This window comes from Rattus norvegicus, chromosome 17, assembly GCF_036323735.1.
Source record: "Rattus norvegicus strain BN/NHsdMcwi chromosome 17, GRCr8, whole genome shotgun sequence".
NCBI classification, from domain to species: domain Eukaryota; kingdom Metazoa; phylum Chordata; class Mammalia; order Rodentia; family Muridae; genus Rattus; species Rattus norvegicus.
The window spans coordinates 72,589,529-72,617,338 of NC_086035.1; the positions used below are offsets into that span (position 1 = coordinate 72,589,529).

At 41.4% G+C, this 27,810-nt stretch overlaps 1 protein-coding gene and 1 long non-coding RNA gene across 8 annotated transcripts in view; one reads left to right on the forward strand and one right to left on the reverse strand.

Moving 5' to 3' along the window:
- The window catches only part of LOC120097741 (uncharacterized), a 120,596-nt gene that overhangs the window by 35,492 nt on the left and 57,294 nt on the right, over positions 1–27,810 (forward strand). For 6 of the 7 annotated variants that reach the window (XR_005495421.2, XR_005495422.2, XR_010058971.1 and 3 more), the window contains exon 2: positions 874–1,083. The gene's annotated coding sequence lies outside the window, so the exon portion shown is untranslated. Of the gene's footprint in view, positions 1–873; positions 1,084–1,887; positions 2,920–27,810 lie in introns of those variants that run through there. The other variant, XR_010058972.1, reaches the window with a different exon arrangement.
- Positions 6,911–27,789, reverse strand: LOC102552867 (uncharacterized). The gene is made up of 3 exons (XR_005495424.2): positions 27,314–27,789; positions 9,630–9,761; positions 6,911–7,042 (listed from the first exon to the last, which is right to left on the reverse strand). It is a non-coding gene; the product is annotated as an uncharacterized LOC102552867 (long non-coding RNA).

The following is a 27,810-nucleotide window of genomic DNA, read 5'->3' on the forward strand; positions in this document are numbered from 1 at the left end:
TGTGTATGTGTGTGAGTATGTGTGTATGTGTGTAAGTGTGTGTGAGTGTGTGTACGTGTGTGAGTGTGTGTGTATGTGTTTGACTGTGTGTATGTGTGTGAGTGTGTATGTGTATGAGTGTGTGTGTATGTGTTTGACTGTGTGTATGTGTGTGAGTGTGTATGTGTATGAGTGTGTGTATATGTGTGAGTGTTTATGTGTGTGTGAGTATGTGTGTGTATATGTGTGTGAATGTGTGTATATGTGTGTGTATGTGTGTGTGTGTGTGTGTGTGTGTATTCTAGGGCTCAAACTCTGATCCTCATGCTTGTAAAGCAAATAGTTCATGGGCTGAGCCATCTTCCTAACTCCCTGGTTTTTCCTAAAAAGAATGTGATTGGAAAGAGTGTGTGTATGTGTGTGTGTGTGTGTGTGTGTGTGTGTACGTGTATGAGTGTGTGAGGTGTGTGTATGTGTATGAGTGTGTGTATATGTGTGAGTGTTTATGTGTGTGTGAGTATGTGTGTGTATGTGTGTGTATATGTGTGTGAATGTGTGTGTATGTGTGTGTATGTGTGTGTATGTGTGTGTGTGTATGTGTGTGTGTGTGTGTGTGTGTGTGTGTATTCTAGGACTCAACTCTGATCCTCATGCTTGTAAAGCAAATAGTTCATGGACTGAGCCATCTTCCTAACTCCCTGGTTTTTTCCTAAAGTATGTGATTGGAAAGGGTGTGTGTGTGTGTGTGTGTGTGTGTGTGTGTGTGTGTGTGGTGTGTGTGTGCACTGCATACACAGGTAAACACTGAAGGGCAATGGATCAGTCATGGGAAAGATCATGATGAACATTTTGATGAAGTATCTGATGAATGACTCTGGAACCTTCCACTCACAGATGAACTGCAAAGCACAGTGACGTTAATGAAGTATGTGTGCATCCATGAGAAGAAAATGAACTTGGCGCTCCGGGTCCTTCCTTCCAGTCCTTGCCTGGCTATGAGCACATCAAACAAACATTCAGGCAGAGGACCTTTAATCAGCTTCTCAAGGACAGCGAATCGAGCCAGAAAAGTAATTCAATCCTCATGCCCAAGTTACAAGGAAGGTAAGAAAAGCTGTCCTTTAGACTCCATCAATCCCATAGAACTACTTGTCTATTTCTTCCCAGTTGGAATCAGCCTCACGAGAACCACTTGTCAGAATGAACACCCAGTGGGAGATCAAGTGGGCACACTTTTGGCTCTGCCAGCCTCTAGCACCATCGGACTGTACCATGGCAGGCAGATCACTCGAGCTTCTAGGCTCTTCTGTGCCCTCTGTTCATCCCAGAATACCACTGTCATGGACTCCACTCTGCCTGGTATCATCACTTAAATGTGAGGTCCCTCAGAGGTGGCTGCTGTGAGATTCATCTGTGGCTTTTTACTAAGGAAATGAATAACAGATCCCCCAAATCCCATGGGAACGTGGCCTCTTCTTTCATCATCTGAAACACGTAGATGACTAATGCTTCTTGTGCGTTTGTGTTTGTGTGTACCTGCTTGTCTGTGACCACATGTGTGCACACAAATGTCGAAGCCAGAAGTCAATGACAGGTATGTTCCTCAACTGTCTGTCGTGTTATTATTTGAGTCTCATTGAACCTGGTGCTTATGTATTCGTCTAGACGGACACTCAGCAAGTCCTAGAGGACCACAGTCTTAGTCTTCCCTGGTGATTAAAAGATGGGACATATTGCCATACATGGCTTCTTTTGCTGCTGTTTTTAATATCGGACTCTGGGGGACTAAAAGCAGGTCTTCATGCTTGCGCACCCAGCACTTTGACATCTTCCCACCCCGGCCAATGTGTCTTCAAGCACCAGCTTCAAAACTGTGGGTTGGTTGAACACTTGATTCCTTCCCAACAGGGCCCTCAGAAACAGGAAGGGACACTCGGAAAACAGCAGTGGTTTGAAAATAAGGAACTTTAGAGTCGTAAAGTAAATAGGGAAAAGGCCCACTAGTGGTGTGAAAACTTCTCCCACCTGATGCCGATGGTAAGACTCAGTCCCTGTTCCTACCCCAGTAACCTTTGTCCTTCTATATAAAAAGAGTGCATATGACTGTATACCCGTGTTTTACCAAATAGAGATTTTGAACGTTATATATTTTGTGAGCCTTACCAGTCCACAACAATCTGTACTTGAGTGTCTAATTGCCCGAGTGCTAAACAATACTGAGTGTTTTATTATAAAATCTTTTCCCCAAAGAAAAGACTCTTCTGATGACTTGTTAGTGCTTACTGCTTCCTTTCTGCTGATAAAAGGTTTTCATCGTGTGTGGTGTCCTGCTGTTGCTACTAGACCTTCCAACTGAACCAACCCAGAGAAACTTTAGCGATAAACACCAGGATTCGTCTAGTTCCCCTTGTCCCCCGAGATAAGGGAATAGCATGTTTTAAAGACACCTTAGGGGAAATCCCTTTTTCCTTACAGCAGAATGAAAAGCTCTCTCTTTAGCTACCTACAGAGTTTTAAGAATTTTGCTGAGTTGCCTTTTTTACAAATACATTTCCACTTAGAAAGAGCAGGGTGGTGATACAGCCCTGAGAAATCTACCCAGCTTGGAAAACTTACATGATGGTGGATGCTTCCTTTATTCCTAGGGAGGGTCACATCCAGGATACATCCTCACCCTCCTTTCTCTACAAGACACCTTGACTCCCTGAACACACGTACCAATGTGTTGACTCCTCAGTAATGCAGTGACCAATTCTAACAAGTTTATGTTTTTATCACATACAAGCAGAAAGAGTTTGCTAAATGTATGTGTACATCAGTCAGACAAAAATGACTTGTGGCTTTGGGGTCTCCCTTACAGTCATTACTTGGCACCTAGGACAACGAAATTTAGACACCTCTATTCCTTTGAGCCTTTTTGATAAATAAAACATTTCTTCCTATCATTGTGTGGGGAGTATTGCTTATGAGCCAAACTACGGAATGTTGGCTTTTCCTAGAGACACTGAGGCTCAGGTGGTTTGAATTTAATGTCTCCTACAAACTTTGGACATTCAAATATTGGTTTCCAGTTGGTGGCTCTTTGAGGAGGACAAGTAGGTGTGGCCTTGCTGGAAGCAGGCTTTGACATTGCAAAAGACTCAGGCCATTTGAAGTTAAATCTCTCTACTTCCAATTTGTATAAAGAGATGTGAGATCTCAGATGCTGCTCCAATGTCATGCCTACCTGCCTGCCATCATGCTTCTGTCTGTAATGACTGTGGACTCCTATACCCCGAGAGTCATAGAATCTTTCTCCTATAATTGCCTTGGCCATGGTGTTTTATTACAGCAATAGGAAAGTAATATAGCTAAATAAAGAAAAAATACCCATGAAATTCAAGTTACTTTCATTCATTAACTGGTACCCCTTAGTCACTCTTCCTCAACTGAATGTTCATGGAAAACCCCTCTCTTTCCTCTTTCTACTAAATATTAAAACATACAATGGATCCTGCAGGCCCACAAAATGTAGACATCAGGCATGGATGTCTTCCTGCTTCTGGGAACTATAAACCATCATGTGGACTTCACTTGTCCTGTGTGTTAGCTAGGTTGACAAGACGCAAGACAGGAACACTGTAAAGGAGATGGGTGTGTTTTTGGATCATGGTTTTGTCAGGTGCAGACCAGGCTGTCACAGCCTCTGCTCCTGTGCAAATGCAGCATGGCAGTAAGGATGTGTGGCATAGAACTGTTTATCTCATCGCTGACAGAAAGCAGAAAATGAGACTGAGAGGGGCTAGGGACAGGGATGTCCCCAAGGATACATCCACAGTGACCTAATCCCCTCACCTATTCCAATCTCCTAAGGTTTGGAGAACTGCAAATAATATCAGTAGTTGAGTACTGAGTACTGTATTAGGCTGTGGTTCCATTCATCCAACAGTGTCTGCATCCCAACAGGAAGTACAAGAATCTAGTAGTTGTTCTGCCCGGAAGGCTGTAATACAAGTGAAGGAGTGAACTTGCCTGGGAGAGTGAGGACAAGCAGGTAAAAGGCAAGCTCTTCCTTCTTCTGTGTCCTTTATATGCGCTGGCTGCCACCAGAAGGTATAGCCTATTTTAAAGGTGAATCACCTTACTTAAAAAAAAATCTTAATTCAGGGTGGGCGGTCCCACTTAAATAATTCAGTGAAGACAAATCCCTCAGAGGTATATCTAGCCACTTGGGTTTTAGTTCATTCCAAATGGAGTGACATTGACAACCGGGAATAACCTAACAGGAGAGACAGCTTCAGATATAGGAACAGAAGAGATGTAAAGATCTGGCCGTTGATCTACGTCCTTACCTCCCAACCGTGCATGATAACTGGTTGATGGAAGCCGGGGAGCTCTCAGATACAGAGGGAGAAGATGGAGTTTTTATTGATTCCTGGCTTGTACCAGAATCTGAGAAATGAGTCAGAGATGAGAGCAAAGAAACTGAAGAATTAAGGAACTGAGATAAAGTTTGTTGTAGGGCAAAGGTACCTACCCAGTGCGTGAGTGTGGGCTGCAAAAGACAGAGCCATCACTGGACTGCGGATGGCTCCTTTGATGAGATATATTTTAAGGAGGTGTGTGGTTTGAACAAGAACAGGCCACATAGACTCATGTTTTTGAATGCTTGGCCGATGGTGAGTTGCACTATCAGGAAGTGGGTCCTTGTTTAAGGAAGTGTGTCACTCAGTTGTGTTGGGGGATGGGGGCCTTTATATCCAAACCATCTAGAATTCTCATCAGACAAACCCACACTCCAGGAAGCTACAATGAAGTGGCTAACTGTTTCTTAGTCAAGACAATACAAAGCAAACAGACTTCCTATTCTCAAGATTGCTGTACCAGTATTAAACAACCAAACACATTTCCTGTTTGTTTGAACATTTGTGGGTATACTATGATATTTTAAAATAAATATTTTATTATTGATTTGTTTGTGTATGTGCTTGTGTGTGGGCACACCACATGACCAAAGACAATTTGCAGGAGTCATTTCTTTCTTTCTGTCACAGGATACTAGGGGACTGAGCACAGGTTGTCAGGCTTGGAAGTACTGTTACCCACCAAACCATACTACCTGCCCTCTGCCATTTGTATTTTAACACCTTGTTTTAGAACACATCGAGCCACTAGTGTGTGTATATTGTCAGGTAGTAGAGTGACAGGTTGATGTTAATTTCAGGAGCCTTTTGAAAAGTCCCCTAAATCACTTAGTGTGTTTTTTTGCTTCATAAATGCATGAATGCTTGGGACATATCCTATTACGTTACCAGACCTAAATTTTACTGAATACAAACACTCCTTAATTTAGTTAGGCCATGGACATTATAGATTTAAAACTCATAATCATTTTTCTAGTGATTACAACCAAAGAAAAATTTCCTACAAACCATTTGCATTTTTAATAGACTAGGAAGAAATGACAAAGAAATGTGAAAAATCCTTCAGTAGAGTTGAGAAGAGACAGAGATACAGTAGGTGGAGGAGGCTCCCTGGTTGGGCAGGAACCACAAGTCTGTAAAGCTCTTTTTCAACTGGGCTCCACTGACTCTCTTGTCACCTAGCCCATCATGAGGTTAGTAGAGGGTTCACCTAACCTTACTATAACTATTGGGATTACCATTGGAATAAGAGTCTCTTGCTGTCCTATTTTCATCTCTGTTGCTATGATAAAATACTCTGGACAAAAGCAACTGAGAAGAGGCAAGCATTAATCTGCCTTACTCATTCAGGTTACAGTACATCATTTAAGGAAATCATTAAAGGAACCGGAGGCAGGAACACGCAAACAAGCAAACCTGCTACCTCGTGAAGCAATACCTCTAACTGGAAAACTGACTCTCAAGAGTCCAGTAGAAACCATGGAAGAATACTTCTCGATGGCTCACTCACAAGTTCATGAATAGCTAGTATCAGTACAGCCCACTATCACCTGCCCAGGGAATGGTGCTGCCTACAGTGGGCTGTGTACTGCTACTTCAATTCACAGTCAAGGCCATTGCTACAGATATGCTTACAAGCCAATCTGACCTGGGTAATCCCCCCGCTTGAGTTTCCCTTCTCAGATGACTCTAGGTTGTTTAAGCTGACAGTTAAGACTAACTAGGATTCTTGCTCTCTTGTAAAATTGTAGGTTCCTACCTTATATCCTTCTCTCCTGCCCCTCCTCCTCCTCCTCCTCTGCTTTGACCGCCACTTCCTTTGATTCTGATTCTTCCTTCTCCTCCTCTTCTTCCCTCCTTCCTTCCTCTTTCTTTATCCCTTCTTCACTTTCCCTTTTTCTTTTTAAAATGATTAATTCTTTGAGAATTATGTTCAATGTAGTTTAATCATATTTATATGCATTCCCCAACTCCTCACAGATCCAGTTTTGTTCCCCACTGATCCAACTTTGCGTCATCTTCTTTCTTCTTTTTTAAAAACCCATCAGACCCAGTTTGTACTGCCTATATATTCTCAGGCATGGGGCCATCTATGGGACCGTGATTTGCCTACCAAGAACCATGTCCTTAAAGAAAACTGATTCTCCCTCTCAGAAACTGTCAATTGCCAGCTACTAATGAGGCTTGATGCTCAATTCTCTTCTCTATGCTGGGATCGTATCTGGTTTGAACTTGTGTGGGTCATAAGCATACCATCCTAACCGCTGTGAGTTCATTTCTGCACTGCCCTGCTGTACATAGAGAACACTGTTTTCTGGCACTCCTTCTCTACTTCTGGAATTTATAACCTTCTGTCCCTTCTTCCTTTGGTGATACCGAACACTGTGAAATAGGTGGCCAATTTAGGGCTCCCATTCACAGCTTGACCTATTGTGGGCCTCTGCAACCTACCGAACAAAGACGCTTCTCTGAAGAGGGCTGAGAAATAGCTTAATCTAGGGGTATAGCAATAAAGCATTAGGAGTCTGTTTAATGCTGCATCCATTTATCAGTTTGTTCAACTGTCACTGAGCAGATAATTCACGGCAGACACTGAGCTTGGCTGCAGGGACATACTGCCAGGAATTCAGATCTTCGCTCCGAACTGCCGGATGTTTCACCTGTAGAACGATAACAGAAGAAATAAATATCCCAGAATGACATATGAAAACTAGTCTCTTTTTTTTTTTCTCTCTTCTGAGAGGTGGGACGGAGAGCCACATGTGGTTAAAATATGCAGCACTCAACACTCCAACTCAGGAATAACTTAAAACATCAAATTGGAGATTGATGCATTGGGGGCAGAAGTTATTACATTTCTTTGTTCAGAGGAAGCACAATTAGCATGTTCAGTTTGGAAATTAGTCATACCAAATTCACTTTCTAGTCTTAAAATAATGTTGTGCAAATTTTTGGCAAGTTGTTTCATGTTCGTGTTTAATGAAAGCAAAAGAAAATCTTTCCCTTGTACTTAAATGCCTGTTTAGCTTCGTTTGGGCCATTCCTTTTGAACTGAATGCAAATGAGGGAGGGATGTAGCTATTTCATAATCTTTCTTTAATCAAGATCACTACAAAGCACTGGCTGCTTGGGCAGTGGGCGACATAAATCATATTAACTTAATTCCGTGTGTTTCACTAAAGGACCTAGTGTTTTTATGAACCAGGTATCTGCATCAATGCTATAGGAGCTTCAGTCAAAGTGCAAATTCTACAGAGTCAAGGATGTGTTTGCTTTTGGCTGAGGTGAAGATGAAGTGCTCTCTCCCACCTCACGTTGGCCTCATTTAAACATGGCTGCCTTTCAAGAATCCCTGGGCTTGGGAGAGGCAGCTGGGAACAGCCTCCCAAGTATGAAATGGAAACCCAGGCTCATATGATGTATCAAGAAACAAGTATAACTGTGTCTGCATTGTTTCTATTGGCACATAGCCACTGATCATAGAACTAAGGTCACATAAGGACATGTCCACGCAAGTATACAATGGACTTTGAGCATTTCCCCCTTTGTATTAACCTATTCTTTCTCTCCTCTTCCTCCTACTAACTTCCTGTATTTGAAAGTCTCACTTCTAAATTCACTTCTACATAATATGTATACATACACATGCACACATATGTCATATATATCACACACATATATAATCATATATATCACACACACATACACATGCTCACATATACACACATATATGGTCTAAGATACACAACTGAGAGAAAAGACATTGCACTTGACCTTCTGAGTTTTACTTTATTTAATATGACAATGTCTAGCTGCATCCATTTCTATGTAAATAATGTAATTTTGTTCTTTGCTAACTGATTAAAATTTCGTTTCAATAAATACAACATATAGTCAAACACACATATATAGACACATGTATGCACACACACATAAGCACATACACATAAGCATATGCATACACACAAATACACACCTATACAGGTATACATACACACATGTGCACAAGCATACATATATGTACACACAGATGCATATATACACACATGCATGCATATATACATGCATATTCCTACACACATATCTGTACACACACACACACACACACACACACACACACACACACACACACACACGGGTTTTATTTTTTTTTCTTTTTTCGCTTACACTCCAAATGCTTCAAAATCTCCATAATCCTGGTTTTTCAATTACACAAATAGAGTTGGCAGTCTACAATCCACTGAAAAATATTGTTCAAATATCTCTTTCTATGTAATGCAATTTATCATAAGAAATTTTTGTTTCATTTTATTTCTGTAACACTACAACCCAAATCTGATAAAATCAGTATTTCTCTTCCCCTAAACCCCTGTACAATATTCGAATATTTCCATCTCTTTTTTTATGGCAAGCCCAGGAATATTTCTGTAATATTCATGAAGACAACAAAATTTTCAAGAGAAGTATCTTGCTTGTTGAAGAAAATCATGATTTCTTTTTAAAATCTGAGAGAAAAGATTAAGGCTCAAACTTGCAAAGGTTTCAGATATCTAGGCAAGGGCAGGAGGTGTGGCTTGATATGGTATGAATGCTTGGCCTACATGAGTTCAGCCTGGGTTCAGTCTCGGACATAAACACCCCGTTAACGATTGTATTGATAATATGATAACACATTTTGACTGGATTGTCTCCAATATTCTGCAGTTTATTCTTGTTGTACAATGTTAGAAGGGCCTCATGAGCTAGGGGCTGTGGGGACATGGAGGACAGTCCTCATTATTACGCCTGTGTCAACTGGGCCACTCAGGCCTTACTGAGTCCACCATCTCCCTTTGCTATTGTATTAAAGTGTCTTGATCTATGCTAAACGGGAAGTAAGGACAAGACCGACAGCCTTCTTTTCTTTTGTTTCATTTAATGTTTCTAAATCTCAAATGGAGTTTTCTTCTTCCCTTCCTCATCTCCTCCCTCCCTCGCATTCTTCTTTCCCCTCTCCCCCTCCCTCTCTCTTTCCAGCAGGGTCTCATGGAGCCCAAGTTGGCTTTAAATGCACTATATAGCCGAGTATGGCATCAAGCTTCTCATCCTCTTGCCTCTACCCATCCAGTGCAGACTGTATGCATATACCACCGTACCCAGAATTTGCCTTACTGGGAATCAAATCCGGGGCTCCCTGTCTGCTAGGTGAGCCCTCTCCAAATTGAGCTCTACCTCAGACCCTATTGTAAACTGTGATGAGATCCTTACCTTGCAGGCAGCTTGTGGGTTTTCTCTTTTTCTTTCTCTTGTGTCCTACGGGAGCCCAAGTATCATCCGGTCCGGACCAGATGTTTCCCAACCATGCCGAAAGGCAAATGTGTTCATTCTCACTTGTTTTAACTAGAAAAAAGAAGGAGTGTGTGTGCACACATGTGTACACATCACATACATGCACATATGTGTGGACTGTATACAATGTTCTTATTGTTTAACTTCAAAATATCATTAAATCTTTAAGTGGATGTGGAGCCCACCTTTAAACCCAGCACTTGAGAGGCAGAGGCAGAGGCAGGCAGATTTCTATGAGTTCAAGGCCAGTTGATCTGCAGACCTAGTTCTAGGGCAGCCAAGGCTACACAAAGAAACCCTGTCTGTCTATCAAAGAATCATAATAGAGCTGGAGATGTCTCAGTGGTTAAGAGCACTTGTTCTTGCTAAAAACCCGGCTCGATTCCCCAGCATGCATATGATGTATCACACTCTCCATAACTTCAGTTCTAGGGGATCTTGATGCCTTTTTCCGACTGTCAGAGGTATTGGGTGCACGCACAGTACACAGACATTAATGTGAACAAGACATACAGTGAACAAATCTAAAGATATTTTTAAAAATAATCATAGTAACTACATGTAAAATATATATGTATATAACATTTATATACATGTATATGATATTTATATAGTATATGGCTTATATGACTCATAGCTGGTCCTTGTTAAATCAAGGCATTCCAGTCTGATATCTAGAGTAGTAAAATTCTTAATAAATACCCAGCTAAATGGTTAATACTTCAGATTCCAAATTTCAAAGTTAAGTCTTTTATTAAAGCTCTAACTTTACTTTCATTTGAACACAGAGATGTACTGACTGGGCAGGCTGGCCTTAAACTCACTCTGCAGTACAAATAGGTCTAGAACCTGTCATCCTTCTCCCTCAATCACGTAAGTAGCCAGAAGTACAGCCGTGTGCTTCCGGCCTTAGTACCCGTTGTCAGTTCCAATGACTTAGGTCTGTGATCCAGACAGGGAAATATGAGTGCAGCACCTCAGTTCCTTCAACAGCTCAATAACAAATGACATCAGTAGTGACTCAAGGTTTTAATATTCTCACTGTAACTTTGTATATTTTATAGACTGATTGTTTCCTACTATACAATCAGGGACCTACAGGGACCTCATCCCCAAATATGCCACAATAAACTCTCAAGCAGCAATGCCAAGATAACCAAGGATCTAGTCAAGTTATATACTATGAGTTAAAGCCTTCAGATCATGTTTTCCTATATGTGTGTATGCATGTTTACATGTGTATGCATGCAACACACACACGCACACACACACACACACACACACACACACATATATATATATATATATATGTATATATATATATATGTAGAGGCCAGATGTTGATATTTCCCACTCAGTTTTTATGTTATTTATTGAAGAGGATTCTCTCACTGGAAGAGAGAACTTGCCAATATGACTGGTGTAGTCCGTCAGTCAACCTGCTGTGGGGATCTCTGATCTCTACCCTATACATGCTGGGATTACAAATAGGCCACCTCATTCCGCTGGCCTTTGTGTGGGTGCTGAAGGTTTGATCTCCAGCCTTCATGTTGCCCAGGGAATGTTTTACTCACTGACTAATCTCTCCAGCCCTCATTTTCTTTTTTTGACACACAATGGCTTGTATCTCTGATGTGAAGAAAACTGTGCCGCTATAAAGGTAAAGGAGACAAGATATCAACAGTGGCCTTGAGATAAATAGGATCGTAATTGTTAGTCTAGCAGAACCTCACAGGGAGGAGACAGACTCTGCCCCAGCCTCATCCTGGCAAAAAAAAAAAAAAAAAAAGTGCAGTTTCTCAACCACAAATGATAAACGGTGAGATAGGAGGAATGGAAGTCTGACCTGAAAAGAGAATCAACCTAGAAATCCAGCATCGGAGAAGCCCCAGAGAGGGATTAAGTCTGCTGCCAAATCTCTTCTTAATTTTGTTAATCAGACATTTGTCAGCACAGGGCACTTTTCGCAAGTGTTGAGAAAATCAAAGCACAGGAAGGGGGCTGGGGACATGTGTTATTACATTCCTCATCACTGGGGAGCATTTCTCAAGTTGACTTCCTAAAAGGCATTTGGGTTTCTATCTCATGTCTGAAGATAATTATTTCTGTCATAATGAATAATTTAACCCAACTCCCACCCTCAGACCACTCGTAGCTTTCAATAAGAGAAGATGCACGGTCAGGTGACAAGTCAGACTCACAATTTTGTGAACATGAAAGTAAAATGATGAAAGCAAAGTGTTCTTGGTCATTCCATGTAGAAGCTCTTGGCTTCCTGGCCTTTGTTTTCTCCAAAGAAAAATCCCGGAACATTAGCAGTGGGTGTTTCTTTAAATAGTTATAGATGGGAAAGATAGAGCTGGGGTTAATCCCATGCCACAGTCAGGGCGTGCAACTACTGAATACAGTGGCATGTTAGACCTAGACGCGTTTGTCTCTTGATGAAAGCATTCATGTTCACTCTCAGCCTTCCAGTACTGTGACAATGTAATGTATTAGAAGTCAATAAATTAAGCACTGCAGTGGCTTGATGCTGTCACACACCGGCTTGGCAATTCAAGCATCTCAGAACTCTGCTCATGTGCAAAAGGAATCTGATAATTTAATTTCTTCCCCTTTATTTTGTAGCAATCTCACATTTACAGGAAAGTTGCTATACTCTATTACCGAGAGCATTTTGTTTCAGAACCACATAAGTGAATTTCACATCTGAAGCCAGAATAGTGTTCTCGTTTGGTTTAATTTCCTCTTTCTATGATAAAATACCCTAATGAAAGCAACTTAAAAGAGAAACGGTTTATTTGGTTTACATATCCAGGGTACAGTCTGTCATAACAGGGAAATAAAGGTGGTGGGAACTTGATGCAGTTAGCATATTACATATACAGTTAAGAGTAATGAATTAATGTATGCTTATTTATGCTCAGCCCTAACTGCGTCCTTACAGAGTACAGGACCCAAACCTAGGGAGTAGTGCTGCCCACAGTGGGCCCCTTCTCACCTTAATCAATACCATTAAGACAATTCCCCCTCAGGAGGCTTCTCAAGTTCACCTGTCTAGACAATACCTGGCTGAGAGTGCTTTCCCTGGTGAGTCTAGATTGCGTCATGTTGACAATTAAAACTAACCATCATATGCTGTCAGTTACCACGCTGTTTTTGTGGTAAAGTGCCATGACCAAAAACAATGAATGAAAGGGTTTGTCTTGCTTATGGTTCCAGAACAAGAGAGTCTATCATAGGAGGGAAGGTGAAGCAACAGCATGGTAGCAGGCAGATACGGTAGCAAGAACATAAAGGCAGTTGACCACATTCTTATCCACACACAGGTATCTGACAGAAATAACAGGTAGTGAGGTAAGGCTATAAATTCTTACTGCCCGTCCCAAGTGACACACCTCCTCCAGTAAGGCTCCACTTCCTAAAATTTCTATAACCTCCAGGAACAGCTCCGTCAACCAGGGAGCAAATGTTCAGCGTGGAACTCCTGTAATGGTTTAAACGAGAATGACCCCCTTAAGCTCATATGCTTGAGCAGTCAAACCCTTTTGGGAGCATTAGGATGTTGTGGCTTTCCTGGAGGAGGCGCATCACTAGAGATGGGCTTTGAAATTTCAAAAGTCCACACCATTGTCAGATAGAGTTCTCTGCCTGTTTCTTACTTGTGGATAAGAATTAGAAGCTTTCAGCTACTGCCCTGGAACCATGACTGCCTGCCTATCTACTAACATGATCCTTGCCATGATCATCATGAACTCGTCTTCAGAAGCTATACATCCTAATCAACCCTTTCTTCCATAAGTTGCCTTGGTCGTGGTGTCTTATCCCAGCAATAAAGTGTAACTAAGGCAACATCAATTTTCCAAAATACCTTACTGTCTATTTACTCCAAGCAGGGATCAAATCTTCAGTACAACCTTCAAAATTAGGGAATTTACAGGGGTCTATCCTCATCTCCCTAGACTTTTCATGCAGGCTTTTTCTTTTATTCAAAAGTAACTTATTGCCAATTATGTGTTGCATTTACCTGCCTTGTATTTCGAAGGCTCATATAAACATTTCCATCATTTTGAAATAAGTCACCAGGACTTTCCTTGAAATATATGACCTTCCCTCATTCCTTTGCAGATAATAGCCAATTATTTTATAGAATCACCCTCAGGTAGTGTTTCCCTGGGCATTAGCACATTGTTACAGAAGCATCACCACACAAGGGTGGCATGGTGAGTGGTGTGTAGTTGAACTGCCCCTTTACTGATGCTTTCAATTTTTGTCACATGGTTAAGACGGTTTCTTCATATTCTACCCTGGTGACACTCTCTACACAATTGTTAGGTACTCATCAACAATATTTTAATTAACTTTTTAATTAAATAATTATATTTAATTATTTAAATCATATGGATATTTATTTTACTCAATGGGCTATCATTATTTCCAATCATCAAAGATTTTGATATTTTCCTTTTCTTAGATTTAGTCGTACGAGAGACCTTTAACTGGCTACTGAATCCTTTTCAAGTGATCTCATCTTACTAGAAATTCTTCTTTGTCTTTGGGTGCTATGATACCTGTTCCTGGAAATATTGGGAGTCAGTCCTTGTGCCAAAGAATTTTGGAGCTTATTAGCAGATTATTTAGAAATATTTGGGAATAATATTTGATCACTGGGTGGACTCATTATACATCCAACCTCATATTCACATGCATATATCTATTACTATAGGTATCGCTGACAAGAGCAAACAAACAAAATACCTGGGCTGGAGAAATGGCTAAGTCAACAGAATGCTCGTCCTCACAAACATGAGTCTCCAACTTCGTTACTCTGACCCATGGGAAAGAAAGCAGTCATGGTGTCATACACTGGTAGAGAGAAAGGTAGAACCCTGGGGCTCGCTTGCTAGACAGTCCACCTAGTCTGTGAAGAGTTCCTGGCCAGTGAGAGCTCCTGACTCAAAAACCAAAGTGGAAAGATCACAAGTCAGGATCCCCAAGATAGACCTCTGATTAGTAACCACATACGCATAGAGACTTGTATATACATACAAATACCTGCACTTATATCGACAAACATACTTAAGGACAGAGCTCAAACAAACACACACATATGTTTAAAAGTCCTACATTTACAGCAATGTCTCCACATTCACTCTACACTGGAGTACTTATTCTAATTTGCTTCTTTGCTTGTTTTTGTTTCTGTTTCTTTCTCTTCTCCCATATTTGTAGATTGTTTCTCCGATAAGAGCAAACCTGGCTTCTGTGAATGTGCTTTCTAAATCGATCAGCACCCCCTGTGCTCTGTAGATCTCCCTTGCTACTGACCTTCTGCCGAGATAGGTTTCCATCCTGCTTGCCATCCACACCCAAAGATGCTTGGGCATTTTTCTTAGTTGTATTTCCCCTTTCATTCCAACTCTGATATTTGCAAACACCGTCTGCCCTCTGCTTGGATGCAGAATATATAACACATACATGTACTATATAATACACTCTATGGACTACATGATTTGGATTCCCTCCTCACCCTGCTAGGCTTCCAAACTACGAAACATGCATATCTCTCTGTCCCTACACAGGATCCTTGATTGCCTGGTGGAGGGTACTTCAACTGAATTTGCCTGATAAATTTTTGGTCTTGCCTCATTACCGGAGTCTATAAATTTTTTGATGAAACCAAGGATGTCAGTGAAGATTTTACAAACCATGTAGATTTTCCCCTGAGTTTAGACTCTTGACTGCACCAGGATTTCTGTTTTAAAATGGAATGCCAGCCATAATCTCTGGGTATGGCCTCACAGTACACACTTGTCTCATCCATTCACCACCTTGGTCCATTCACAGAGCCACTCTCCTACTCATGTCGCTGCAATCACTCACCCTTAAGTCTCACTCCCAGACTCTGCCACACACCTCATTTGGCCATTCCCCTTCTGCATAACCCTGATAAGACTTGCATTGGCTTCTTGGACAATGGTGTGACCTATACCAGTGTAGGATATTGACAGCGTCACGATGACAATTGTGAGGTGGCCACAACAAGTTTCCACAAACTAGATGACTTAATCAATAGACATCAATTGTCTCATGGTCCTGAAGACAGTTAGATCCAAGGGTTGCTTCCTTCTGGGGTTGAAATGAAGGAACTGAGGCATAGCTCAGCAGGACAGCAGTTATATAAAGTTAGAACTAGTGAACACTAAAGATCTCATATCAAGTTGATTGCCTCTGTCATAACTCTATTACCAATTGGGGTCACACTGGGACGCACCAAAATGAGGACTTTAACATATGAGTCTAAGAAAAACAAAATGTAATCCATAGTATCAGTTCTCCTGAAAAGGTCAAGTCGGAGGCCCGTATGCCTTCCACCTTGTGACTCCCTCATATTCAACCTAGTCTTTTAAGCCTTCGATTTTTGTGCCAACTTACTAGAAGAAAAATGTATGGAGAATACCAAATAGTGGCAGGTGTCATGGGTCCAGCCAGGAAATAGCATGTTACTCATTCTATGTCGACCAGGACTCAGTTTCATGGTGAGGGATTTGGGATGGAATTTATAAACTAAAGGATTGTTCTAGGAAGAAAAAAGTTGGTTCCCATGATCATCTAGCTAGTGTCTCCATAGTTTGTGTGTGGGAAAACGGGCTTCTACATATGTGCAAATCACTGGAAAACGTCGGGTGCCCTGATATGTCACTTTCTACCTTATTCCTTTGAGACAGGGTCTCTCCCTGAACCAGGAGCTAGGCTGGCAGGCAGGCACCACACCGCCTTCCCATGCCACATTCCTGACTCCATCAACATCTAGGCAGTCTTCATCCTGCTCTACTTCCTTATCAGTGCCATGTCTCAATCCGCAATGTACTCTCTGCTGAGAGAAATATTATTTAAAACACGAGGTTGTGGTTTATACAGTGGAATACTTTGGAGAGTCTAGTCTGGTTCACACCCTCGCATATTCCAATTGGATTTCCTGCTGTTTGCCCCTATGGGTTATTCAGACATGGATTAGAAACTAGCACTCTGGACCAGCCAGACTGGTCAGAAATTCTGAGTACTTCCTTGGCACACAAGCCCATCACCATGAGTTCCATAGGTAAAGGGAAGGGGAAGACCAACTCCACAAAGTTGTCCTATGCCCCCCCCCACTACCCCTTCCATAATAATACTACATACATTTTTAAATGTTTAAAAGAACTCCACTATTCTCCCGAGAGGTCATTCTTTCCTTAGGGCTCTGGTTAGCTCTATTTTATACTAATGATAACTACAGCTTCCAGCCTGGCAGGGCTAAATAAAGAACATTATCTTACAAAACTGAAACCCGCTGCTGGGATTTTTTTTCTCTCTCTCTCAAACACCATTCTGCATAGCAATATTTTTAATGGGGTGATTTCCTACCAACTGGCTCACAAAACTCCCGTCATTTTTTTTTAAAGCAGAATTAAATAATACTGGGCAGCAGAGTGTGTCAGGCATAGATTACAGATGGCAGGAGGGCAGAGACATTGCGTGGTTGAATAAATTACAGCCTTCAATTATAAAAGCTAGGATTCGGAGTAGGGGAAGGAAGGCTGAGGCTGCAAGAGAGGGTAGCATCAGACGACATTGAAATTGGGTCCTTGAGAGCTTACAGTGCACCTGAGAGACAGCTGCACTGCTGACAATGATTTTCCTGACCACAAAACATTATATAGGGGCTAAGGAGATGGCTCAGTGGGTAATGATACTTGCTGTGCAAGCACAAAGGACCTGAATTTGAATTCTCAGCACATACATACAAAGCAAGGCAGGGTTCCATGCTTGTCTGCAAGCCCAGCATCGCTCAGAGACAGGAGGATGGCTCGAACTTGCTGACTGCCTGGCTCACTTCAGGTTCCTGGAGAGACTTTGCCTCAAAGAATAAGCCAAGTGAGAGTGAGCAGGACTTTGGGGTTTTACTGGGATTTAGGTAGATAGCTCAAGGGTACTTGCCGCTTAAGCCTCACAACCTGAGGTAGATTCCCAGATCTTAAAGTGGAAGACAATGGCCAGTTTACAGAGATGGTCCTCTGATCTCAATATGCATACCATGGCAGGGGCGTGCCTACACTCATACAAACAATAAAAAGAATATTTCGAAAATAGAAAAAAGAATATTATCGATAGATACTTATAAACATTCAACCTGCAAAAAGCTTTTAGGATATTTCTGTCCCAATGGGGATACAATAAAGGGATAGTTTCATATGTAGTTAGTGTAAAAAAAAAAAGAAAGAAAAGGGAAAGAAACTGAAGAATAAGACCTTCTAAGACGGTCTATTGTAAACCTTAGAGCTTGGTAAACTTGGTTAAGCCCATTGTATCATAAAACGTTGCTAGTTCATCGAGATTACAGGAAATTGTATCTGCTGGTTTGAAATACATTCACAAAATTTTGCTACATTTAATAATGCACATATAAGCATGTATAACATGATCCCAGTTTTTAAATTAATACTCAGAATAAAAGCATAGCGGACACAGCTACAGACCGCACAAAGCTGCCTGGATTGTGGGACCCAGCGATGGTTTTTCTTCTGTTCTTTGGTTTATCTGCAATTCCCATTTCTTTCAAGTATGCATGCAGCTTAGCATAATGATGAAATAGTTGTTGCTATTGTGTGTATGTGTGAGTGTGTGTGTGTGTGTGTATGTGTGTGTACAGGTACACATGTGTGTACAGGTTCATGTTTGTATAGGTACACATATGTGTGTATGCATGTGCACCTGTGTATGTATAACTGCACATGTGTGTGTAGGTGCACATGCTTGTGTGTGTATGCATGTGCACCTGTATATATGTGTGTGCATGTGTAGAGCCTAGAGGATGATCTTTGTCTTTGCTGTCAGTCTTTTTTTTTTTTTTTTTTTTTGAATGTTCTTGGTTAGTTTTATTGCTTAGGTGAAATTATCAGAAAATATTGATGCAGCATAACAAAATAATAGAAGTTTTAAATATACTTACATAATTAATTTTGTTAATTGTAAACTTGTAACAATTAATGGATGTAACCATAGTGACTATTCATAATACGCATGAGATAAATAAATTAAAATTGAAAAACTTCCACTCTTTTTTAAAATTATGAGCTAACTCAAATAAATATTCCAACTCTTCTAGAAACAAACTCACTGAAAGAAAGATCATATTTTATTCCAGTTAAATATCAGTTCTCTCCCCTGTCCTCTATGTGCGCATGCGTGCGTGCGTGCGTGCGTGCGTCTGTATCATTTCAATTCTTTTTTTAAAAATTTTTTATTAGATACATTTCTTTACTTACATTTCAAACGTTATTCCCCTTCCTGGTTTCCTGTCCGTAAGCCCCCATTCCCTCCCCTCAATACGGGTATTCCTCCTATATATCCCCCTTATTGCCCACCCATATTCCCCTGCACTGGGGGTCTACCCTTGGCGGGACCAACGGCTTCCCCTGGTCCCCAACAAGGCTATTCTCTGCTATATATGCAGTTGGAGCCCTGGGTCAGTCCATGTATAGTCTTCCGGTAGTGGTTTAGTCCCTGGAAGCTCTGGTTGGTTGGCATTGTTGTTTTTATGGGGTTGCAAGTTCCTTCAACTCTTACAATACTTCCTCTAATTCCCCCAAAGGGGGTCCTATTCTCAGTTTGGTGGTTTGCTGCTAGCATTGACCTCTGTATTGGACAAGCTCTGAATGTGTTACTCAGGAGAAATCTATATCCAGTCCCTTTCAGCATGCATTTTTTAGCTTCATCAATTTTAACTAGTTTTTGTGGCTGTGGCTGTATGTGTGTGTGTGTGTGTGTGTGTGTGTGTGTGTGTGTGTGTGTGTGTGTGTGTGTGTGTGTATGGGCCATATGTGGGGCAGGCTCCGAATGGCCATTCCTTGAGTTGCTGCTCTAAACATTGTTTCCATATCCCCTCCTAGGGATATTTTTCCCCCTTTCAAGAAGGAATGGGAGCATCCGCATTTTGGTCATCCTTCTTGAGCTTCCTGTGGTCTGTGGATTGCATCTTGGGTAATTTGAGCTTTTTGGCTAATATCCACTTATCAATGAGTGCATACCAAGTATGTTTTCTGTGATTGGGTTACCTCACGCAGGATGTTATTTTCTAGTTCATTCCATTCACCTATGAATTTCATGAAGTCATTGTTTTTGATAGCTGAGTAGTACTCCATTGTGTAGATGTACCACATTTTCTGTATCCATTCCTCTGTTGAAGGGCATCTGGGTTCTTTCCAGTTTCTGGCTATTATAAATAAGGCTGCTATGAACATAGTGGAGCATGTGTCTTTGTTGTATGTTGGAGCATCTTTTTGGTATATGCCCAAGAGAGGTATAGCTGGGTCCTCAGGTAGTACAATGTCCAATTTTCTGAGGAACCTCCAGACTGATTTCCAGAATGGTTTTACCAGTCTGCAATCCCACCAACAATGGAGGAGTGTTCCTCTTTCTCCACATCCTCTCCAGCATCTGCTGTCACCTGAGTTTTTTTATCTTAGCCATTCTGGCTGGTGTGAGGTGGAATCTCAGGGTTGTTTTGATTTGCATTTCCCTTATGACTAAGAATGTTGAACATTTCCTTAGGTACTTTTTGGTCATTCGGCATTCCTCAGCTGCGAACATTTTGTTTAGCTCTGAACCCCATTTTTAATAGGGTTATTTGGCTCTCTGGAGCCTAACTTCTTGAGTTCTTTGTACATTTTGGATATTAGCCCTTTATCAGATGTAGAATTGGTAAAGATCCTTTCCCAATCTATTGGTTGCCATTTTGTCCTAATGACAGTCTCTTTTGCTTTACAAAAGCTTTGCAGCTTTATGAGGTACCACTTGTCGATTCTTTTTTTTTCTTCCATCTTTATTAACTTGAGCATTTCTTATTTACATTTCAATTGTTATTCCCCTTCCCGGTTTCCAGACCAACATCCCCCTAGCCCCTCCCCCTCCCCTTCTTTATGGGTGTTCCCCTCCCCATCCTCCCCCCATTGCCGCCCTCCCCCCATAGACTAGTTCACTGGGGGTTCAGTCTTAGCAGGACCCAGGGCTTCCCCTTCCACTGGTGCTCTTACTAGGATATTCATTGCTACCTATGAGGTCAGAGTCCAGGGTCAGTCCATGTATAGTCTTTAGGTAGTGGCTTAGTCCCTGGAAGCTCTGGTTGCTTGGCATTGTTGTTCATATGGGGTCTCGAGCCCCTTCAAGCTTTTCCAGTTCTTTCTCTGATTCCATCAACGGGAGTCCTATTCTCAGTTCAGTGGTTTGCTGCTGGCATTCGCCTCTGTATTTGTTGTATTCTGGCTGTGTCTCTCAGGAGCGATCTACATCCGGCTCCTGTCTGCCTGCACTTCTTTGCTTCATCCATCTTGTGTAATTGGGTGGCTGTATATGAATGGGCCACATGTGGGGCAGGCTCTGAATGGGTGTTCCTTCTGCCTCTGTTCTAAACTTTGCCTCCCTATTCCCTCCCAAGGGTATTCTTGTTCCCCTTTTAAAGAAGGTGTGAAGCATTCGCATTTTGGTCATCCTCCTTGAGTTTCATGTGTTCTGTGCATCTAGGGTAATTCAAGCATTTGGGCTAATATCCACTTATCAATGAGTGCATACCATGTGTGTTTTTCTGTGATTGGGTTACCTCACTCAGGATGATATTTTCGATTCTTGATCTTAGAGCATGAGCCATTGGTGTTTTGTTCAGGAAAATTTCCCCAGTGCTCATGTGTTTGAGACTCTTCCCCACTTTTTCTTCTATTAGTTTGAGTATATCTGGTTTGATGTGAAGGTCCTTGATCCACTTGGATTTAAGCTTTGTACATGGTGATAAGAATGGATCAATTTGCATTCTTCTACATGCTGACCTCTTGTTGAACCAGCACCATTTTTTGAAAATGCTATCTTTCTTCCACTAGGTGGTTTTAGCTCCTCTGTCAAATATCAAGTGACTGTAGGTGTATGGGTTCATTTCTGGGTCTTCAATTCTGTTCCACTGATCCATCTGCCTATCTCTGTATCAATACAATACAGTTTTTATGACTATTGTTCTGTAATACTGCTTGAAGTCAGGGATGGTGACTCCCCCAGAATTTCTTTTATTGTTGAGTATAGTTTTTGCTATCCTGGGTTTTTTGTTTTTCCAAATGAATTTGCAAATTGCTCTTTCTATCTCTATAAAGAATTGGGTAAGAATTTTGATGGGAATTGCATTGAATCTGTAGATTGCTTTTGGCAAAATGGCCATCTTTACTATATTAATCCTGCCAATTCCATGAGCATGGGAGATCTTTCCATCTTCTGAGATCTTCCTCAATTTCTTTCTTCAGAGACTTGAAGTTCTTGTCATACAGATCTTTTACTTGTTTGGTTAAAGTCACACCAAGATATTTTATATTATTTGGGACTATTGTGAAGGGTGTCATTTCCTTAATTTCTTTCTCAGCCTGTTTATTCTTTGAGTAGAGGAAGACTACTGATTTGTTTGAGTTAATTTTATACCCCAACACTTTGGTGAAGTTGTTTATCAGGTTAAGTAGTTCTCTGGTGGAACTTTTGGGGTCACTTAAGTACACTATCATATCATCTGCAAATAGTGATATTTTGATTACTTCCCTTCCAATTTGTATCCCTTTGACCTCCTTTCGCTGTCTGATTGCTCTGGCTAGGATTTCGAGTACTAAATTGAATAAGAAGGGAGAAAGTGGGCAGCCTTGTCTAGTCCCTGATTTTAGTGGGATTGCTTCAAGTTTCTCTCTATTTAGTTTGATGTTAGCTACTGGTTTGCTGTATATGGCTTTTACTATGTTTAGATATGGACCTTGAATTCCTGATCTTTCCAGGGCTTTTATCATGAAGGGGTGTTGATGAAATGATCATGTGGTTCTTAATCTTTGAGTTTGTTTATATAGTGGATTACATTGATGGATTTTTGTATATTAAACCATCCCTGCATCCCTGGGATGAAGCCTACTTGATCATGATGGATGATCATTTTGACGTGTTCTTGGACTCAGTTTGCAATTATTGAGCATTTTTGTGTCAATATTCATAAGGGAAATTGGTCTGAAGTTCTCTTTCTTTGTTGGGTCTTTGTGTGGTTTAGGTATAAGAGTAATTGTGGCTTCATAGAAGGAATTTGGCATTGCTCTGTCTGTTTCAATTTTGTGGAATAGTTTGGATGGTATTGGTATGAGGTCCTCTATGAAGGTCTGATAGAATTCTGCACTAAGCCCATCTGGACCTGGGCTCTTTTTGGTTAGGAGACTTTTAATAACTGCCTCTATTTCTTTAGGAGTTATGGGGCTGTTTAGATGCTTTATTTGTTCCTGATTTAACTTTGGTACCTGGTATCTGTCTAGAAAATTGTCCATTTCCTCCAGATTTTCCAGTTTTGTTGAATATAGGCTTTTTTGCTGTTGTTCTTGAGCCCCCATCCACTTTATTCATTTCTTTGCTTTTGCCATAGTGGGCTGAAAGTGACAGCCAGCCCCAAGGATCCACCTTTCTCCACCTCTCAGGGAGCTCTGGAGATTGAACTCACATTCCAGCTCTTGAAAGCATTTATTACCTGAGCCTTCACTCTAGCTTGTCTGTGGTGCTGGGTTTTTTTTCCCCACTTTTATTAAATTGGATATTTCTTACTTACATTTCAAATGTTATTCCCTTTCCATCAGCCCCCTAACTCCTCACCCTCCCCTTTTTTATGGGTGTTCCACTCTCCATCCACCTCCCAATACTGCTCCCCCCATATTCCCCTACACTGGGGGTCCAACCTTGGCAGGACCAAGGGCTTCCCCTTTCTCTGGTGCCCAACAAAACTGTTCTCTGTTACCTATGTGGTTGGAGCCCTGGGTCAGTCCATGTCTAGTCTTTGGGTGGTGACTTGGTCCCTGGAAGCTCTGGTTGGTTGGCATTGTTGTCTTGATGGGGTCTCGAGACCCTTCAGTGTGCTGTTCTTACCGTACAGAATAAAGACCAGTGTGGAGACCTGAGGCTGTGTGTCTCACCAGGATGGTATGAAAACATCCCACTTCCTCACTCTACGTCTGTGGACCAAGAGCAAACCAATGTAGGCTCTCCTATCACCCTCTGACCTCTTCCTGCCTCAAAGTCCTCTGATGTGAATCTTTGTCAGTTTCCTCATCTTTGATGAGACCTGCACTGGGCAGTGACCATCCTCACCTCTGGCAGCTGAGGTAATGGAGGCTGAGTTCTGTGGAACACTGTCTCTCTCACAAGGTTAAGAACCTGACCCCTTCACCAGGTCCCAGCCTGTGCCTGTTTGATCTTGACATCTGCCAGCAGCAGGATTTTATAATCTTCACTGTAGAATATCCTTATTAAAATGCTCTCTGGCCCTCCAAATGCCTCATGGCTACATACATATCAATATTCTTAAAATCATTTAACAATATACCTGAGGATTTCCTGTATAAATCCTTCCAGACTGCAAACTACTCCATGCGGGCTTAGAAAGAAAGGTTAAATTAAAAGAATTGGGCTAATTAGCTTAGCAAGAAGGAAATTGAAGAGGACTTTAATATCTATCTTTAGGAATCTAGAAGATCATGTAAATAAATTTTTATTGCTCTTCTCAACATTCATAGAGAGCAAATTTTTTGATGCAGCAAGAAGGAATTAAATAAGATATAGGGTAGAACTTTCATATTCAGCATTGAATTAGGCTACCAAGAAAAGGTTACTGGAAATCTTTCAGAACATCACAGACAAGCCTTACTCAATTACCTGGCCTAGTCCTGGATCAAAGGATTAAGCAAATGCCCGCTTGTCTTCCTCTCAGACTTAAGCACATGTAATTCTAGCTTAACTCCCAATTCAAGCTCTCAAAGACTACCAAAGACACACATCAAAATAGCCAGTAAATGTTCAGTGTTAATTTTTCTAAATGCCACATGTCCTGAGACAATGTGCCTTGCATTTACAGACTGTTATAGATTCTGGAAATTCCATAAACGTTACATTCAAAGCACTTCTAACTGCAATGACATTTAAAACAAACAGATGTAGCACCCGGGAGAAAAGTTTTGAAGCCTTTTACAATTTACCACTGATCATGCAAATACCTAAACTTTTGTCTTAGGTCAGGCAAGGAATCCTAAACTGGACACTCACTCTGTGCAGTCCTTCGCAGTCCTGTACACAATTAAAATATGAAAGGAATTCATTTCTTTTCCCCAAACCATGTGAAAATGTCATTCTTTGTTTAATGCTGTTTGGAGACCTAAGATGTAATTGGGCCCCAGTAGTCAAAATGTTAAACCATGAGCCATGGAGTGGGGTATTAACCACACCCCGTGAAATGCAAGCTGGTGGCACATTCAATTAAAATGATCCCCCCAGTTACTTAAGACTCAGCACATGAAAACACTCCCTCAATGCTTCAGCGATGAATGCTTTCCTGTATAGCTTTCTGTCACGTTCCAAACCTTCCCCTTAGGCCCCAACTGCTGTGCGTGAAGCACAAAGAGCCAAGCAGGCAGCTCAAGGGGCTGCAGCTTTGCTATTTGCTTGCTGGCTTGTTTGTTTGTTTGTGTTTCCTCATTGAAACTCTCCAGGAAAGCAAGTTCCTAGCAAACTTCTGTATTTCATTCAAATTCCAGAGTCTCAGAGTGATAATTAATAATTAGCTTTGGTGCCAAAATCTAGCACCAGTATCTTTTGGCTGAGGGGTACAAAGAACACAGGAGGCATTTAGCATTAGTTAATGAATAATTATTAATTAATCAATTCTCCAATAAGTAGCCATGTTCAGTTTTTGCCAGAGACTGTTGGCTTTCAAATTGTTCCCCTATTACCAGTAAAAACCAATCTAGGGGGCTACATGGTGGCATCATTTTTTTTAAAAGACATACTGGAAAGGCAATCATAACTGAAGTGGCACACAGCTGTTAAAGGGGCTTCTATACATCTTAATAATGCATTTCCGTAGATTAGAGCATTCTTCACCTTAAGCCTCATTGTTTTAAGTGCAGGATGGACATAATTAGGCAGGTATAAACTCAGCACTCCTACCCGATCTCCTACTGGGATTTAGAACATCTCCCTCTCCTTCATAAAGACATTTGTACACGTCGGGGCTTTCTCACCAAAATTCCCAGCGTTAGGCAGTACTGTTAATTATAACTTGGAAACTGTTCATGTTTCTACTTGATTTGTGAGTCTCTTTAAAAAGGAGGAGGCCACAGCTCTCTGCCTTGGCCCTGGGTGAGAGTTTCACCACTGACTGTCTCAACTTGTTAAGGATTCTATCAGGATGGCTTTCTTAGTGTTTTGGTTTCGGTGGTGCAAAGCAAAGTCTTTAGGAAATAAGCGACCGTCTGAGAGAAAATTAGAGCAACAGATATGGTAACTAGGTGGGCTGCACATATGTAAAATCAACAAGTGAACATTGAGGTGCACCTCCAAGATAAACCCAAAGGAATATGTTTTTACAATTCTTCTAGAAGCCCTTGAAATGAGATTTTCCTTGGAGTTCTTAAAAATATGTTGTTTACGTGTGCACATGTGTGCACGTGTGTGTGTGTGTGTGTGTGTGTGTGTGTGTGTGTGTGTGTGTAAATCAGAAGACAATTTGTGGGAACCAGTTTTCTCTTCTACTATGTGGGTCCTAGGAAGGAACTCAGGTGGTCAGGTTGGAAAGAACAGGTCTCTACCTGCTGAGCCATCTCACCAGCCCTTCCTTAGGGTTCTTTACTATGTGTTCAAATATTGGTTTGTAACTTGGTGAGCAGTAATTATCTCTTGTCTCAGAGCCACGGGAAGAGTGGAAAAGAGGTTGAACATTATAACCAAACAGACACAAATTCAAATTCCAGCTCCGAGTGTGTGATGCGTTCTCTGACACTCATTGCCCATCTTGAGAGTGGGCTTGTCAACTGCACATACAATATTATCCTGGGTTTTAAAGCACACATGGTATGTAAAACACAAGTAAAAAAAGAACCAAAAATAATCCCAGCATGAGGCATTCGTGGATATGCGCATCTCTGGGGCTTCCTGGCCCACCAATCCAGACTAATGGATGAGCCCCAGGTCACTGAAAGCTCCTACTTTTAAAAAAGAAGGTGGGTGGTGCCTGAAATGTGACACCCAAAGCTGCCACTTGTCCTTCACAGGCATGGAGACATTCATTTACATATATGTGTGTCCCTTCACTACACACATAAACATACATACAACAGATATGCAAAGATTTGCTTTTAACTGTGGGTAAGAAATCTCTTATGTAAGTGACCTACTACGGGTTGGGCAAGAATCTCTCCAAAACCTGTGTATTGAGGAGTTGGGGCTTCATTTCCGGGGAAATGTGGCGCTAAGTAGCAGGAAGCCACATCACCAGGACCATGCTTCCGAAAGAGATAACGAACAGCTTGACCCACTGAGCTCTTCACACCACGACTTCCCTCAACAGAATCCCATTGATGATGTAGTCAACCTTCGCAAGTGTGAGTCAAGTGAGTCTTTCCTCCGTCTAAACTGGTAGCCATGGTGACGGGAACCATAACTACAAGGGATACCACAAGCATCCACTAGAGAGATTACCCAGAATTCCTTAGCCTTCTTCTCAAAGAGAGATATAATCTTACCGTTAGTGCCACATAGACAAGACTATATATAGCTGAGTCCATGATGAAAGCAGAAGTTACTTCGGAGCCCAAACAAAGAGTGGAGAAGGCAGAGTGGAGTTCAAAGTCAACTTCTTCACCTCCAAAAGGGGGGAAGCATAAGCACAGTGAAAGAAATAAATGGGAGGGCAGGCTAACAAAGAAGAGAGGTGCTCAGGCCTTTTGTGGGAATATGTAGGAATTTTCTGGATCGAGGGCACCACCTCTTCTGATCCATTTTATATGGTTATGTTTGGTCGTCGTCATGGCAACCTTCAACTGTCCTGGTACTGAAGGTATTATCTAATTTGCCAATGGGATGATAATGGAGTTTGGGGTCTCTTAGGGGCCACTTAGATGGCCATCTTGGTGCTAGATCTCCTCAAGTAGTTCACTTACAGAGCGTTCCTCATGGATGATCGGCCTGGTTTTAGAAACAAGCCGAGTTAGAGATAGGCAAGATATGTAGTCATTACACC